The sequence below is a fragment of the Sitophilus oryzae genome, unplaced genomic scaffold (genome assembly GCF_002938485.1).
Source record: "Sitophilus oryzae breed Bouriz unplaced genomic scaffold, Soryzae_2.0 scaffold_1973_pilon_pilon, whole genome shotgun sequence".
Classification (NCBI taxonomy): Eukaryota; Metazoa; Arthropoda; class Insecta; order Coleoptera; family Curculionidae; genus Sitophilus; species Sitophilus oryzae.
Genome location: NW_022146694.1, coordinates 482,564 through 501,744, shown reverse-complemented (window position 1 = coordinate 501,744; position 19,181 = coordinate 482,564). Strand labels below are relative to the sequence as shown.

Below are 19,181 nucleotides of genomic sequence, written 5' to 3'. Positions count from 1 at the left end.
AAAAATAAAAACATTATTTTTCCGCCATCTTTTTACCGCGATATCTCCCTAATGGTTGACTTTTGACCCAACGTTTATAAAGCAAACTACCCTTTATTTTGAACAAGGAATCACCCCCTAAAGTTTTTCGCATTTGTTTTGAAACACCCTGTATATTATTTTACTGCATTTGATTTTCCGTATTCATTGTGTTACCCCATGTCATTGTTAAGTTTAAAAACTAATCAATATTGTAACGATGAACAGATTAAATATATTAAAAAAACAGAGCGGGATTTGAAATTAGTTTAAATATATTGTTTTCAAATGTTGGAAACAAAAAAAATATTAAGTGTAGTGTTAATATTATTCAGGTTAATTTACATAACAATAAGGTTAATAAGTAAATATTTTTTATTTTATCAAGAAAAATGAAGCAGTATCTTGTATTGGAAGGAATGGATATGTTACTAGAGATTTTATTTTGTGAGAACAATTGCTTATTGGCCTGAAGGGTTTATGCTCAAAGATATCCAAATAGGAATTTTCTTAACAAGAGTTCCTTTGAAATACTACTTTTCCTATTTCACAGAGCTGATAGTGTGGTTGTAAAATATGTGTATGTGAAAAACCTATTACGCAGAAACAAGTCGTTGGAAGTGAAGAAATTGAATTTGCCTTAATTGTTTTTTATAGAAAATCCGATATATCTACAAGTCATCGTAATATAAATCAAAAAGAACTGCTTCTTTATTTTTCTTGAAAAATAATAAATACTTACTTATTAAACTATTGTAGGTAAATTAAATAAAATAAACTGTTATAAGTTTAAATAAAGTCCTTAAACTAATGTTGATTTTGAAAATAGCTACTAACTGTCACAAGCAAATTGCCATGGCACACCGGCCATCTTGATTGCCATTTTATTGAAAAATCGCTTTTTATTCAAAAACTGTGCCAGATAGGTATAGGGGAACCCTAATATAATTTGAAGGAGCATTTAAATCTGCTTTGATTTATTTTTAAAAAATACATAGTGTTGTATTTGAAATAACGAAGTTTTTATGCAAAATAAATATTTAAAATAGACCAGCAATTTTTGATACCCCTGTATACACATTTAGGAAGCAATACATTTTTCAAAGTCAATACAAGAATTAACTGTGAAAAGTAATATACAGGGTGTTGACAAAATTTTTATGTTAGTACCAAAACAAAAACCAAAGCATTTAAACATATTAAACACATTAAAAAAATACAAGTGTGGTAAATATTATTGTACTCAGGAGACCGAGTTCTTTCAAAACCGAGTTCTTTTGAAAGGATTCAGGAATAAGAGCCTCGGCTGCATGTCCTCACCACAAAAAGTGTAATTTTTACTCCTGATAAAGCAATATACTATTGTTTGGTTAAAAAGTACTGGTGGAAAATTTTCCGAAAAAAAAGTTCTCTACTATTATCGTGTGGTATATTTACGACCACTGTCGTAAACAAAAACAGAACTAATATAAATGTTCTTATATTATTATGTATATTTGATCATATCGTCCTATTGCTGCCAAAAGTCACTAAAACATTTTTCCGAACAACCAAATTCAATCACTAACTATGTTTTGAAGCGGAGAATCGATTGCAAAAGTCATTAACTACGATTTCTGGCTATTTATGTTTTATTTTAATACCGAATAGTTACTAACTATAACATCTTTATGCAATGCAATTCATTTTTAGACGCATTTTTCTCGGAAGTAATAAAAAGTAAGTTAGTGACTTTTGGTAGCAATGGGACGATATATATTGATCACATGCTCACTAATTTCGTTTAATCAACCCGGATAGCACACATGGTTCCGTGTAAGGAATCTTCGGCATTCGTGCCGAAAATTCCTTCCGTATTCGGTCAGTCGAAAGTAGGTTAAAGGAGGGCGACCAGGATGATGAGACCGCCGTACAATCCGAAGTACTACCGCGCCTTCTGGCTTCGGCATTATCGAATTAAAATGTCGGCCGATCATTTGTATTCGGCCGACGAAGATGACGGCCGACACCAAACGGAATGTGCCGCAGTAACCAGCCCGGGTGGACAGGTTCACTGGCCTTTTACATAGCCAGTAGCAAACAATATATTCGGGTTTTATTGTATTGTTGTCATTGATTGATAAAGATCATAGATCATAATGTTTATCAGATAAGATTAGATCCTTCAAAGTGGCTATCGGCCTATTCCACTGCGACCTTTCCAAGTCTATTGTTGTCATCATAGTGGTGTAGATCCTCGGTAGTGTTGCAAGTCAGTTAATGTTAGCTTTTACTTATAGTAACTGTCGATTGTTCGCTGATTTATGGTTTTTACTGTAACATATACAGGGTGGTCCGAACTGTATTCCGGAAACTTCAGCAGCATATTCTGCAGATAAAAATAAGTAAAAAAGTTTTACTTATTTTTAAGCTGAAGTTTCCGGAATACAGCTCGGGCTAACCTGTATAACAATTTTTGATAAAAAAAAACACCCAGATGTGTTTAAATTATGCATTATCTAAATTTAAAATTCCTTAGCAAAACAATTTTTTTTTAAATTTCGACAAAAAAAAGTCACAGCTCTCTGAGTAGACCAAATTTAACAATATAATGAACAAGATTTTTTCGAAAAGAAAGAAATTTCAGAAAAAAAATTCGAAGAAATTTCAGAAAATTATTTATATCATTATTTAAGAGTGAAACTAAGAAATATCGTTATTGAATTACTAAAGAATGCAAGACACGTTATTTACATATATTGTCACTTAATATCTCGTAGAACTTCCTGCCATTGTCTGAAGATGACTGTTTCGCGGCAATAGTTGTACGGTGCATTCTGCGTCGGTTATTCAATTGCACCGCGTTATTATGTATTTATTATGTTAATTTCAGAGTCAGGTGACTGACAATAAGACATCTTCGACACCGCTTTGTGTCGTATAGTAACATTATTTTAAAAATTAAAATATGAGAGGCAATGAACTATAAAACGCAGAAGAAATATGTAGCTTATTCCTCCTATATCTATTTTTTCAGTTTTATAACCCATTTTTTTATTTTAATTGCTGAAAATATAAAAAAAATTCTTCAAATATAAAATTTTGTAACAAGATATTCACAAAAATAATAAATAACAGAATACAAAACACATTAAACGCTGCACAACCACGAGAACAAGCAGGCTTTTGAAGCGGCTTCGGTACAATTTTTGGTCACATACGAGAGTAACTATTAACCGAATAAAAGAATACGAATTTCCACTAGCTATAGACTTTATAGGCTTCTAGAAGGCTTTCGACTCGATATATCCTACGGCAATAATAGAGGCTCTAACGAAACAAGGAATAGACATACCTTATATAGAAACTCTGGCCAATATATGTAGAAGCCAAAGCATGGGTAAAAGATATATAAAACATCCCAGAATTCCCAACTGACCAAGAATTACGACAAGGAGACGTAATATCCCTAAAGCTTTTTTACAGAAACACTAGAAGAAATCTTCTGTCAGCTCGACTGAACCAACAAAGAATTGAAAATAGATGGATAATATCTTAACTAGCGAATGCAATCCCGCAAATGCTGGATCCCGCAAATGCGGGATCCCTCTGAGATTCCGCGGGATCAAAGTTGCGGGATTTACTGTGCGGGATCTGCGGGATCGACACATTACTACTGGGTAACCGAATCGCTCTCAATCAAGATCAAACCGTTTCGTTCCGGGCCGATGCGTCAACGCTCGGAACCCGGGGGATTCCCCTTACGGCTTGGCCATTAAAAATAAGTGAAACTAACAGGTTAGTTGTTAGATTTCTTTCTGGCGTATGTGAGTAAGTGAAGAAAATCGTTTAACTAGTAGGTACTTGTGGACAATTTCGTCAAACTGCCGGACACAATTATCGGAACAAGCAAAATTTAGGGTAAATTTAAAGTTGAATATCTCTTGAACTAAAAAAGATTTTGGGATGCGGTTTGGACCAGGTTTTAGATGCATCTATTGTGATTAGTAGATGCTATGTGGTTTTCGAAAATATATTTAGTGAATTCTCGTATACATGGTGTTTTATAAGAGTGTGAAAATTTGGTAAAGAATTTTTTTTACCGCAAATTTACAATTTTTAAAAAATCGAAATTTTAGTACGACCAATCTGTATTGAAATTAGAAGAAAACAATTTGATCGATTTTTTATTTTTTTTGTTTTAAGGAAAATACGACGTTTTTTTTTCGAAAAATATGCATTTTTAGTATACGTATGGTCCTATAAATGGTACAAAAAGCTTTGTACATTCTGCATATACCAAAAAATTATTGATATAGAGTGTATCTAAAAGCAGATAACTAACACAAGTTAAAAAAAACTTCAACTTCAGAATAATATTTTGATTTATAAAATAAGTAGATAAATTATAATAAAATTTAAGTTTATTTAATATTAAATATATTTTTTGAACACTCTGTATACATCGGTCAAAATTTCTGTACAGCTAGTTTTAGATACACGCTATATCAATATATTGTGGGCCTATGCAAAATGTACAATGCCTTTTGTACCATTTAGGACCAAATGTTTACCTGTTGTTTACAGTCCCGCAATTTTGCGGATCCGCGGGATTGATTGCTTTAATCGCGCGGGTTTGCGGGATTGAGTTTTTGGTGCGGGATTGCATTTCCTAATCTTAACCAGCTAAGATTCGCTGATGGCATATCCTAATTGCCAATAGTCCTGAAGTGCCAATAGTCCTGAACTAATACACAGCTTAGGATCTCTATACTACCAGAAATCAACAGAAGAATTAGGTTAACATGCAGTACAAACATATGGAAGAAACTCAATCATATTCAAATCTAAAATGCCACTTTATCCAAAGAAAAAAACATTCGATCAATGTGTATTTTCAGTCGTGATCTATGCATACGAAACCTGGACGCTTGCTAGATGGGACGAAATATGCTGGGAATAACAAAGAAAGACCATAAACAAATAGAGTAAATACAACAAAGGACCCAGGTACTAAATGTCATTCACAGAATCAAATCTCTCAAGTGACAATGGGCAGGGCACCTGGCAAGAAGAACAGAGAACAGATAGACCACAAAAATTACAGCATGGTACCCACGAGAAAAAAAGACGGGACCGTGATATTAGAAAGTTTGCAGGATATCTTAGACCCAACAATAAAGAACAACTGGCTCAAATACAAAGAGAGTTTCTAATTATGTATAGGAGGTTATAACATAATTGGAAATGACAATGACGATGACAAAAAATTCAGAATGAGAATCAAATTTTAAATAAAAACTATAAAAATCTCAATTTTTCTTTAGAATTTAGAACCTTTTGTACAATTTGTCTCATTTTGCCGTTCTTACCTGATATTTTCGTTGTTGTTAAAGATAAAGGGTTGAAATTTTCATAAAGTTAGGCTACTTTTTCGTGAAACTTACGATTCCATAATGAAAATTTTAATACCACGTATCGTGTATTAGATACAAACTGAAATTTCAACTGTAGCCATTTATCATTAATAATAACGAAGATATCTATCAAAAACAGCGAAAATATGACACACTTTACATTTGATATGTTTTTTTTCAAATGGTATCAATGTCTCATTACGTCACGAAGTAAATTCATATTCCTATTATTATCATAGCGAGCTCCACACTCGCCAATGTATGCCACTCATATACGTCCCAAACACTAATTGGATTTAAATTAGTAAATACTGAAAGCTAGGCGACAGAACGTGCCTGTATGAAGTTCAATTAAAAGCTTTTGTGCACATGAAAATGTGCCCATTCGACTATGGAAATCGAATTATCCTATTTGAAAATACCGGTTATTAATTTGTTTTGCTTTTACTACACTAATGCTGAATAAGCCTATTTATAGCTATATAGCTTTGTTTATGTTAATTTTAAAAGGGGTTCATTATTGATTTGTGTGTATACGGGTTGATTATTATTAAATAATGTCTCTATGCACTTGTGTGTGATAAGTTAATATTTATCTACTAGCTAAACACAACTTAAAAAAATCTGAAATATACATAATAACATAAACCAAAATACAAAAGCCATACTGCAAATAGTCTTCACTTTCCGACGCTACTTATTTCACATTAATTTGACAAGTGTATGACAAGTTTCAATTGAAAATAAGAATCATATTGAAGTATGATCTGTCATTTTGGAGATAAACTAATAAAGAAAACAAAAAATTACTGTTTTTAGTAAAAAAGAATTGGTATAGCCGTCATCAGCCATTTTTCTGTCATCATCTGTCGAAATGTTACCTCAGTTTTTGTACAGAATATATTATTTTTTTAAAATTGTGACCCACCCCTAACCCCTCATTGGAGGATACAACATTTGGTGTAAGAAATATAAGATTATTAAGAGATGTGATAAGATAATTTCAAAAATATAGAGAAATACTAAAAAATATAAAACTGCCAAAGCCAGAATAAATTAATATAACAATCAAGAAAATTACGAATTTAAATGAAAATCTAAAGAATTTCAGAGAATTTGAAGGTTTTTAAAATTCGAGGGAAAACCTAATACACTCAAAATATTCAACTCTAAAGTACAGTCTCAACAAAAATGTCAAGAGCCCCACGTTGGGCGCCAAATATATAACCTACAAAACTGTAGAGATTTGTGGGCTATCGAAGTGTACTTTTAAGATAAATAAAACAGAAAAAGTTTAAATTAATGACTTAAATTCTAAATTAACAACCCCAAAGTAAAATACTTGACCAAAACAAACCAAACCGTCAGCAGATGATTAAAACTAACAATATTTTTTTGGTATTATCTACGAATGTAGATACTAAATACTAGACCTACTATCAGTTCACACTTGATAACGGTCAGTGATACTTCTGATCGAAACATTGTGTAAGCAAAATAAATAAAGACAATGGAAGTCCGAAATTCTTTTAGTTTCATTATCTGCAAAATAACAGAGAGTACGGTAGTAATTGTATAAATTATAAAATAAAGAACGGAAAATTCGATATAACAATTTTCTTTCAAATTTATACCTTTTTGAATAAACAAAGACGAACACAAACCTTTGAACTGGTGCCTCGTTAGTGTGATATCTTTTCCCCGGATTACTCTGGGATTCGTATTCCTCGAACTCATCGGTTTACGCTGAGAGAATTTATGTCGCCGAACGGACAAAATGCAACCAACGGATAAGAGCAAAATAAAATGTCGAGTCTGTTTGCACTAGAACAAATGTAATGAGACCGTTAAGTTGTGTTAAGAACGGTTTGTTTGCGCCGCTTCTCGAGGAAGATAATAGGATTGACTGTGTACTTTTATTCTACGTTAAAGGAAGACGAAATTTTTTATATATTTTGAACTTGTATTTAAAGGAACTTTATTGGAATTCTGGTGTTATACGTCTGTTTTTTCTTCTTTCTATTTTTTTATTTTATTCTGGTGTTATTATATTTTGACAGGCATTTTTGTTACCTGATGTTTAACCTAGTGAAGAATTTGGAATTATTCACTGATAGCTACAGTTTTCCTCGTACATGACGGACTAGTAGACAAATTACAGTCGGATGAGATTCTAGGAATGGTATTGCCGCTCTACTGACATTATTGCATCAAAAAGATCTGGGTATTGAAATTGCGTATAATCTGAAGTGGGAGTACTACATGCATACTGCCATTACTCGCTGACGAGTATTTGACACGCATCAGAAGATGGCCACGCAAGGCGTTTTATTTCATGAGCGTGTTTCCTGTGACTGAAAAGCCCGATACGTGATGTTATCTGCCTACCGCACTCTAGTTCAAAAATCTCATTGCTTTGTTGCCTCTTTACTTTTTAGTTGTTGCTGTTAACTGAGTTTGCAATTCTTCTCCATTGAGTTTTATTGTGAGCTGTTTCTTCCCATTTATTATGCATATTAATCTCCTTTAAGTTTTCGTGGAAAATGTCCTTGTACCTTTTGAGTTGCCCACCCGGCCTCTTTTTACAGTCTACAAGCTCACCGTAAAGCAAAGATTTTGGTATGCGGTTTTCTTGCATTCTGCATACATGACCAGCCCATCTTAAGCGGGATTTTGTAACCATGACTTTAATACTCTCGCAGTTAGCTTTTAACTGAAGTGGGAGTACCATATAAATCGCATAGTTAAACAAGCTAACAAAATGATCTACCTAATAAAAGCATTTGCAAACAAATCAGGCGAGATGATACTCAAATTGTATAAGTCAGACATTAGCTTACTTGAGCGTGTTCAGCGGAGGGTCAGTAAGATCCCTTTGGAGATGAGGAATTTGCCCTACGAGGATAGACTGAAAAGGCTTGGTCTAACAACTCTTCGTGAACGAAGAATTCGTAGCGATCTCATCGAGACCTTCAAGATCACAAGTGGCCTACTATGGATGCGTCATGAACATCTTCCATATCAGTGAAACGCACAGCTTTAGAGGTCATAACAGAAATTTTTTTTAAGGCGGAACTTCATTACAAATAGAGTAGTGTATAGCTGGAACAGGTTCCAGTATGATACAGTAAATGCTACAAGTGTCAATATGTTTAAGAATAGACGCTGAATACCGATTCTGTATGGAAAGTGACGAAACTATGAGGCACGTTAAGTATACCTGCCCCGCTGGGAGCAGGGCAATGTTTCAGTTGTTTTGCAAAACTATACTAGACTTATCAGACATATCACACTTGAATATAACAACCTATTTTAAAAGTTTGGTCTTAAGGGTAACTTTTAAAATGTGAAAGTTTGTAGAACTGAGCCACAATAGGCCCTTGTCGCCATAATGGAGGGGGTCCCACCTAGTAAATACGAATACAATTGTAAAATGCTCGAGAGTAAACTAGGAAAAGTGATCAAATGTCGAGAATATTTTATTACACAATTTGATAAAATACACTACTCAAAATAACTATCGCATATTTGAATAAAAGTAATTATTAGATATTTCTCAATGAAGCATACATTTTTCTGCCTTTCTCTTGTGAGTTTTTTTCGGATAATTAGGGCTACGCACTGACATGTAATTTTTAGTCGGTCGACTATTAAAGACTGCTAATCGACTGCAAAAGTGAAAATAATACATTTTTATGGAGCCGATCGGCCCAACATTTGATTGTATTGCGTAGCCTTAGGCTATACGCTGACAGGCAATTTTTAATCGGCCGACTATTTAGTAGTATTTAGTTGCATATTTGTAACCAATATATTCCTATGGAGCCACGCTCACATGCAATCAAATAGTCGGCTGATCGGCTCCATAAGTATGTATTTTTTTCACTTTTACAATTAAAGAGTCGGCCGACTAAAAAATACAGATCAACACGTAGGCTTATTGTTTTGAATTTCCCTTCACAGTATCCAAACTATTTAAATTTGTAAGTCAGGGAATTCAAAGTGTCTTGTTTTTCAAATTAATATATTTTTTTTAGAAAATATGCGATAATTGTTTTGAGTAGTTTATTTCTCCCAATATTTTTGCTATGGATACTATATATCCCAATATATTATACTATGGATAGTTTGTTCAACGAGCCATGAAAGATTTCGTTAGACGACATCTGAAAAATGACAGAAAACACAATTTACCAGTAAATTGAAATGACTGACACAACATTCTCTGTCATGTGTGCTTTTGTTACCTCTAAATATACCAATTATCTCTCGTAAAGTAGAATTATTTTTATCGTTCTATTATTAATAACAAAGTGTCGTTAATATGTTTTCCTTCTCGACTTTTTGTCTCTAAGAAAATGAAATTTGAGTCATTTATTAGCAACCTATAATTTTCTTTTGTTCTTATTCCAAAAGCGATATTGGAACAATTAGGCATTACGTAAAGATATATCTATTGTTTATTAATTCCATATTACTTAATCCTTTATATTTTCTTTTCGCACGATTTGATGAAATATCGTCTGGTGCGTGTGTGTACATGTGTGAGCGAGTGATGTCTCGTGTGATAAATGAAAAACGTTGAACCCCTCTGAACGTTGTACTAGTTTGCATAAGTGAAATTATTTCCCAACGAATCTAGATACTAGATTATAGGTATATTATTTCTGTTCAACTTTAATTCTGTTAAATGGCCTGTTATGTAATTGGTTTGGAAAGCTTTGATTGCAGATTTTTTTCTCACAATTTATATTTTCTAAAAACAGTAAATTTCAATTTCGTACTTGTGTAGGAGGCTTAGGGAAATAAGTTTTTCTAGAGAAGCATGAAAATATTTTTTGTTAATAAAATATGGTTACATCGATCTCTGGCACGTTAGTTGTTTTTGGTATTATTAAATTAAAAATTTTGTATTTCTTTGCCAATTAAGTTTCAATTTTGTATTTTTTTGTCATCAATAGATGATTAAAGCCTTCATATTTTCAATTAACCAAAAAATAGTATTTTAAATTTCAATCTACAGTATCTTCCTGGATTGTTTTGCTTTTTCTAAAATGGTTAGTCCCGTTTATCCTTTTCCAAAAATCCTTTTTTCCAATATCCAAACTTTTGCAATGTCAGTTTTAGAGGAAATTCAAAAAAATATGAAAATGTATTTGAATTTTCCAATTTGAAGTCCCAAAAACTAAACGGCGTTTCTATGGTGGCATAATTTCGATCTCATTCTTTGATAGATCGTTATAATTTACATTGATTAACATAATATTTTTTGATGTTAGTATTGGTATATTCTTTGGTTAGTATCATATTTTCCGATAACTATCTATTATCACCCTTTCCGTAGCACTGAACTAAAGAAATGTTGTGCTTCTTTAACATTTTAAAACAACAAAAAATATAACGTTGATTAAAATTCTGTCAATAATAATCTATCAAAGAATGATATTGAAATTATATTTGATTTTTAGAACTTTCAACTACATAAATAATTTCAACTACATAATACTAAATTCAACTACATTTTCTACACAACTAGTTTTTTTTAATTTTCTCTGAATCGGTATGGAAATTTGGAAAAGTATAAACGGGATTGGCCATTTTAGAATAAACAAAATTTTTATGAAAAATGCATTTTTCTCAAAATGACAATAATAAAAAGTTTTTCCTCTTGTAAAGGCAATCCGGGGACATACTGTAGAGCTGCGTTAAAACCGCTAATTCTTAATCAAGGAGCCTTGGAAAAATACATTTAATAGTCTACTTCGTGATGTTTCCTGGCTGATTAAAAGATGCCCAATCGTAGCCAACGTAAAGAAAAATACCGAGGGTGTTATTTAAAAATGAAAAGTTGTAGTCATTTCCGGTGAAACAGGAAGTGGCTGAAACTAATTGAATACGTCAACAAATCCTGATTTATGTCATATTTTAACATACCAAATCTTGTTTTTTTTTTTGTGCGAAAAAATAAAAAAGTTATAGGGGTGGGCCACTTTTCAAAAACACCCGGTATAATGTTAAATTGAATTTTAGATCTAGCGACTAACACGAAGTTAGGTTAACGTAGAAAAATGGTTGTCCTAATGAAGTGAGCATAATGTTGTGTTAGTGATGGAACTCAATGTGCTCGCAAAGATTTAATAAAATCAGTTTGTTAAGTTGTTAAAAATGATTTACTAATATTGAAACGAACATTGAAAATTAATAAAACAAATTTGCAACAATAATTTAATAATAAGAATGTAAACCAGTAAAATGTACTATCAGTCATGACCTACGCACGCATGCGAAACCTGGACACTTAAAGGTTGATTCTCACTATACCTTCTATATCAGCTCCCTTCCGCTTCCCTTCCGTTCACATAAAATATTATATCATGTAAATAAATAGGACAATGCACACTATCCGTTCCGTTTCCCTTCCGTTCCATATCCTTTCCTTCCATACATTTTTTGGCGTACGCACTGAAGCGTATCGGAAACAGCGGTGTCAAGTTCTTACATTTGTACCAGCTCTGTTAAAATTTTGCTGATATTTATTTATTCTTTCACCTCTTAATTAAATCTATTACCTTTTTCAAAAGATACAAATTTTTAAAATAAAACTTTCGTAATGATATAAATTGTACAATAAAAAGTCTGGAACTGATACGGAACAGAAGCTTACGTATAGCATCAATACAATAAAAAATACGTAACGGATATATGGAATGGAAACGGAAGGTATAGTGAGAATCAATCTTTAAACGGACATCATAAGGAAACTGCAGGTTGCACAACGTTCAATGGAACGAAATTATGCTGGGAATAACCAAGAGAGACCGTAAAAGGAATAGAGTGGGCACGGCAAAAGACCCAGGTAATAGATATCATCCACAGAGTCAAATCCCTTAAATCGCAATGGGCAGGACACCTGGCAAGAAGAACGGCCAACAGATGGACCACAAAAATTACAGCATGGTACCCACGGAGAATTAAGAGACCTAGAAGAAGACCGAACCTGAGATGGGATCAGGGGTGGATGGGGAAGTGGAAACCGGCCCGGGAATAACCGGCAACCGGCCCGAATCCACAAAAACAAAATGACCCTAACGAAGAAACATATTTTATTTATTAATATACAGGGTGTCCCAGAAATAAGTGCAAGTATTTTAACTGGTAGTATATTTCAGCCTCAGAAACACGCCTATCAGTTTTTTTTTGCGAAAATTTGAAATTTTTTGATAAAATTTTTGGAATTTTTTTTAGCTTTAAGTTAAAAAACATAATTTCTTGATAATCTGACAACATAGGTAGTAGATTAAATTTATAAAAAATATATAAAAAAAGATCCAGTGGTTCTCAAAATTTAAGCAAAAAAGCATTTTTTGTTTAAATTTTCAAAGTGAAATAACTCGGTTATTTTGAACTTACTTGAAAAACGGTAAAGAGAAAAATGTTTCTTTTGATCAAATCTACCCTCCTTAAAATACTTGCACTTATTTCTGGGACACCCTAGGTAAGGGTCAAATCACACCAAGATATGATAATCTATATTCGTAGTATACACTTAGATCGAGACTATTTAGATGATATTTACTCTTTTCTACTGCACGCCCGCCGGAGTCTTTATTGTTGAAAATGAAAAAAAAAAAGATGTTGAAAATCGTGCTTTCTCTTTTAAATTTTCCTGTATATCTTAGAAAATTTTTTAAAACTTCCTGTTCACCGCAAATTTTCCAACGGTATAGTTTCTTAATCTTTGATATTACGGCACAAAAACAGATGCAAATACAGAAAAATTTCGGCGGCAATTTTTTTTAAAAATGTTTTTTTTTTTAATTTCAAACTTTAATCACTCGGTTATTTTGGACTTATTTGAAACACGAGTAAGAGAATATATTATTATGTTTATTTTAATCATCTCTACCAGCCCTCAAAATATTTGCACAAAGCAGCACAAATAAGGTGCACTTATAGACTCACTCTGTATAATAAATCATTTCAAATGGAAAAACAAACAACAGATCTTTATTAAAATTATTTTGTGTAAGTGTCTCAGAGAAAGACATCTAATAATAGTAGTTATTTTACATATTGGTGTTTATGTTTAAAAGCAACTGACGATTATATTAATGCAAATTAATTAGTTAGTTAGGCAGTCACTAAGAATCTTACTTTAGTTAGAAGATTAACCATTTAATTTTTGCTAAATCAATCTTTTTTTGAGCTCTGATCGAGACCGGCCCACCGGCCCATTTCCACACCGGCCCACCGGGAATTTTCCCGTTTTCCCATATGGCCCATCCACCCCTGGATGGGATCATGATATTAGGAAATTAGCAGGGATAGCTTGAGCTCGCATAGCCAACAATAGACAACAATAGGCCGAAATACAAAGAAAGTTTATGAGGGAGGCTACACGATAATTGGAAATGACTCAGTCAATTTTATCATCATATTTTAATTTGTCGGAAGTAAAAATATTGCAAACTAGTATCTGTAAGTGTCTTACTTATTTTTATTGTTATTGTAATTTATACTAAACGAGTTCCAACGAAACTACGACGTTCATAAATAAATAATTAGTCTCATTTCCTATTCTAAACCGAAAAAATGGCAGAACAACTTTCGCTAATCCACTCGGTTAATATTTTAAATTGCCGTGTTACTTCCGATTTGGAAAATGATAACGGCATTTTAACCAGTTCAGACTTTATTTTTTTCTTCCATTGGTATGCACGAACGTGCTTATAAGCTTTCATATAAGTAGCATTTCCTTGTAGAGAAAAATGAGTTTAGGAAATAGAAACGAAAATTTTTATTTTTATAAGTGTCGGTAATAATCGATTTGGAGAGATTATTACGCAACTGGAAATTTGCGATTCAATTATTTCTAGATATTAATTTGTATGATTTCATTTTTGACATGTAACTATACAGGGTGTCCCAATATTACGTGGACACAGAGCTACTACGTATTTTTGGAATCAAAATAAGTTCATTCGACACAATTTACCTCTATACAAAAGTGCTTTGTTTGTCCACTAGAGGGCATCAAACTTTAAAAAAATAAACACATTTTTTCAGATATTTTAAGAACCGTTTTTCCGATTTGAATGAGATTTTGAGTACCAATGTTTTGCTAAGTGCTTTAACATTTGACTTTCACAAAAATCAAGAAAAAGTACGGGAGGATAAAAACTATCCCCACCACTACATAAATGTTAGTATAAATATTTTCCAATTCAACCGACGACCGATTTTTTTTTCGTAAAATGGTCCTCCTAATATTCACTAAATTTTTTGTCTCTTGTAAAAAAACGCCACCGTTTTGAGAATCTGACTTCCAAAAAATGTGTTTTGTCACATCAAGCAATGGAGGCACATAAAATGTATTATACTCTAATGATCTAATTGGCGAAAATATGGAATTTTATGTTAATATCACAAATTATATTTGACAATAAGCTTCATAAAAAGCATAAAAATATTAATAAATTTTAAATTATTTAACGTTCGGGTTTATTTTTGATTGATGCCCTCTAACGGACAAACGAAGCACTTTTGTACAAAGGTAAATTATGCGCAATTAACTTATTTTGATTTAAAAAATACGGAATAATGGAACTCCCTGTATATTTTACAGGTCTGTCTGCTTTGAAAAAATAAATTCTCCAAAAATTTCTTTCTCAAAAACTATGCGATGTGGCGTTATTTTGCAAGAGACAAAATATGTGGTAAATACTAGAGGGACCAATTTGTCGTCGGTGCATGGAGTTTGAAAATATTTATACAAAAAATTATGTAGGGGTGGGGATAGTTTTTGCCCTTTCCGTATTTTTTCTTCATTTTCGTGAAAGTCAAATGTTGAAGTCAAATTTGATTTGGAGTTAGTTTTTACCTTGCAATAGATTAAAAATAGCATAATAAAATTTTGCTTGTTAATCTCGCGCGGGTATGTGTCACGTAAAAGGATATCTCTGTACAGGGTGGGTCAAATTCGACGCTTTTAAATGGAAACACCCTTTTCTATAGGAGATAAACGAAAACTAATATCGGTGTCTGGAGCTCAATTTTCATCAAAAACATGATGGTGAAAACCGCACATCAATATCTGTTACCGTTTCGGAGTTACGGGGTGTTTTTCAAAAATGTGCATTTTTAACAAATCGCTGTAACTTTTTTGCTATGGAAAATTTTGCATTTCTATGAAAACATTTCCAAAGCTACTTTTTACGTAGAATTTAATGGTTTAAGTATATATTTTTTAAAATTAATAATTTAAGAGTTATCAACAGAAAAATTTATTTTTTATTTGGGACACCCCCTATATTTTTAATTAACTGAAAAGAATTTAAAATTACCTTTCCAAAAATATAGCACACTTGATATTTTGTTATAATCCCCTTCGAAATACTGAATTTTTAAAAGTTCGCCACTTTTAAGTAGTAGGCTTTGGACCTCTTATTGATGATATGCCCTTAATGGAACTCGAAAACATATTTTTTCAGCAAGACGACGCACCGCCTCTGAACGCTGAAGTTATCAGCAAATTTTTGCAGCCAATTTCGAGAATAATTGAATAGCTAACCAAGATCACAGCCGTTGGCCGTCGAGGCCGCCTGACTTACTGCCCATGGATCTAATCCTATGTATATATTTGCGGAAGAATATAGGTTCCTTATTCTTCCGTATAATCTAGACAAGAATTAGAAATACTTAGCAGTTATGAGAGGGTATCTTTCACCCCCACTGAGTTAATGAATTCCGCGAGAAATGTTCAAAAACTGCCCCGTCTGTCCATAACAGAAGATGGTCGATATGTCGAACACTTGTAGCAAAATCTCATGTCTTAGTTTGCTATTTATTTTTATTGTTATTAGATATAGTTTAAATGTGTTGATGTTGGTTAAATATATTTTAAATTGTTATAAAATTCTGCATCTCTCATAGCAAATATTATTTTCGTTTTAATTGATGCTCACAGCTAGAATTTTTTTGCATTCCAGCCTGTGCCCTTCAAAGCCTACTTATTTAAAGCGGGCGAATTTTTATATACTCTTTATCTCGAAGAGGAATCGAGCAAAATATCAAGTGTGTTATATTTTTGGAAAGGCATTTTTAAATTCTTTTCAATAAATTAAAAATATACAGGGTGTCCCATATAAAAAATAAAATTTTTTGTTGATAATTCTTAAATTATTAATTTTAAAAAAATTATACTGAAACCATTAAATTCTACGTAAAAAGGTGCTTTGGAAATGTTTTCATAAAAATACAACATTTTCTATAGCAAAAAAGTTACAGCGATTTGTTAAAAATTCATATTTTTGAAAAACACCCCGTATCTTCGAAACGGTAACAGATATCGATATGCGGTTTTCACCATCATATTTTTGACAAAAATTGAGCTCCAGACACCGATATTAGTTTTTGTCTATCTCCTATAGAAAAGGGTGTTTCCATTTAAAAGCGTCGAATTTGACCCACCCTGTACATATCTAGTAATACAAAAGCCCAAAAAGGCTTTTGTATTAAAAACCAGGTCTCTTTGGGACTAATGGACGCCTTTTTTTAAATTTTATATCTAGTAAGTTTAAAAATCCAGTAGAAAACATTCAAAAAAAATATATTTTATCTGTCTCCTCTTCTTACAGAATTGCTCACAAATATAACTCTACACAGAATTATATCAAGCGTTCTTTCAGTCAATTGCAAAAGAAGGTTTCTTTGATCGTTCACTCGTGAAAATTTGCACGTATTAGCCGCACGAAAGTGTTCGCCATAAACATGTATGCTAACCGTAGCTGGGCGTTTTTCGGGTTCGAATCAAACTTTGATGTCAAAGACTTTTGATTTAAAAAGATTTAAACCCCATTTTGAGATGGAAATCAAATAAAACATTTTTTAACCTGTTTCAAACGGTTTGAGGATTTCCGTTTAAAAAATGCGAATTTTAATGTGTGAGTCTTATTTTTGAAACCAAACCAAACCTTATATGATACTCATCAAATTTTTGTTAACATTTTTAGTAAAATTTTAATTTTACATTGTTTATGATTTTATTCGTAATTACTTATTTAGTCTTTTATTTACCAATACTAATGAGTTCTACTGTCAGTATAACGTGTGGCAGTATACATTGGAAGTATTTCAGCTAGTTTTAACACATTGATCAAACTGGTATCTGACATTTACAGCTATATTTTTTCTATACATGTCTAAGTCGTTCACGAAAACACTTTGTATATATAAGAAATATTAATAAATACTTACGTTTAATAGAAAACTGGGGCTTTACATGGATAATCCCTTCTAAGATCTGAAAAAGAAAATAACAAAGTCTTAGTCTCATTTAAATTGTCTATGAATGAAACATTTTAAAAAAGAAGAAAAATATCTTTGTAATAAGCACATTGAACTAAAAAAAAATAATCTTTTAAGCACGTTTAAGGACAAACAGTTCTTTTAAGAACTAAATTTTCGAGTTTTTGTGAATTATTTTTTTATGTGAGTTCTTTTTTCGAGTTTTCGTGCAATATGTTGAAAATATGCCGAAGCATTTAAACAGTCGAAGTAACGAGCTTGTAGCTTCCCTGTTTTTTTTTTAAACTATTTTGAACGAGAACGTGACAATAAAGGTCCTTTATTACCCTTGACAGCAGTCAGAAAAGTAAGTTTGATTGATAAGCACATTATACCACTTTCAAACTTAGTTTTTATTGAATTCTGTGGTTATTAGTTTGTGCATTAATATCACCCTCTTATTTGTTATTACTACTTATGGCGTTGTAAGATTATGTACATCAATAAATAAATAACCCCATAATGACGCTTATAATAATCTTCATAATGGACTAAAATTTTTGCCAATATGTAATCAGTAAAATAAGCTATAAAAGAAATAAATCAATTAATCACTAAAATATTAGTTATTAAATTAAAAATAAAACGTAAAACTCTTTAAAAGTGATATAATAAATATTTATGTTGTTTGTCAATTTCAAATTAAGATTCGTCTTATAAATCCATCACAATCTGGTAGCGCTGTCGCCATCGCTTGTCAATCAAAGTTGATCACGTGCATCCGTGCATCGGGAATTGTTTTGCGATTACCATAGATTAATAATGTACCAGACAAAGAAAAGGAACATATACAGTATTAACGTTAAGATTAACGAAGCTCAAACGAAAGTGCTGATCGAACCCATTACCCAACCGTAGCATTAGGGCATCCCAATCAATTGTTACGTTACCATCCACCAGCTATCCGCAACCTTTCATAATATCTGTTTTCGCTGTTCAATTTCTTTTTCTCACGAATCCTCCGATGTCGGTGCACACATCCACTGGAAACATCGTCGAATCGAACAGCGAATAACGTTTCATTTTCGACCTGGTTCGAATATGAAGGTAATTACGGGTTGCTGGACGCACCCATCATACCGTGAGCTTCTTCGTGACCATTGAGTCTCGTGGTGTTAAATGCAGAGATCGCGCTCTTTGCAGTCGTCGAATTCTTTTAGCGATGATGGAATTCGCAAGGGGAAGATGCTAGTTGTTGACATTATCGATTTGGAGGTTTCGGGTTTTGTTTTTGGTATAACAAGATTTCTGTTTTTGTGGGATCGCGATTTTAAATACCAACTTATTTTTTATGGGTTCTAGTTTATCAAGGATGCCTTCATTGAAATTAGATTTTATTTGGGGAATATTCGAATAATCATATCGAATGCCATATACCAGCCGTCTTTGACGCTATTTTTTTCCGATCCTATGATATAATAT

General features: G+C 32.4%; 2 protein-coding genes across 2 annotated transcripts in view; one reads left to right on the top strand and one right to left on the bottom strand.

The window, feature by feature from the left end:
• LOC115883615 (rab3 GTPase-activating protein catalytic subunit-like) overlaps positions 1 to 19,181 on the top strand; it is an 89,657-nt gene that overhangs the window by 1,887 nt on the left and 68,589 nt on the right.
• Positions 1 to 19,181, bottom strand: part of LOC115883614 (leucine-rich repeat-containing protein 4C-like) — a 119,990-nt gene that overhangs the window by 61,804 nt on the left and 39,005 nt on the right. Inside the window, 1 exon segment of the mRNA XM_030901970.1 lies at positions 17,670 to 17,715. The gene's annotated coding sequence lies outside the window, so the exon portion shown is untranslated.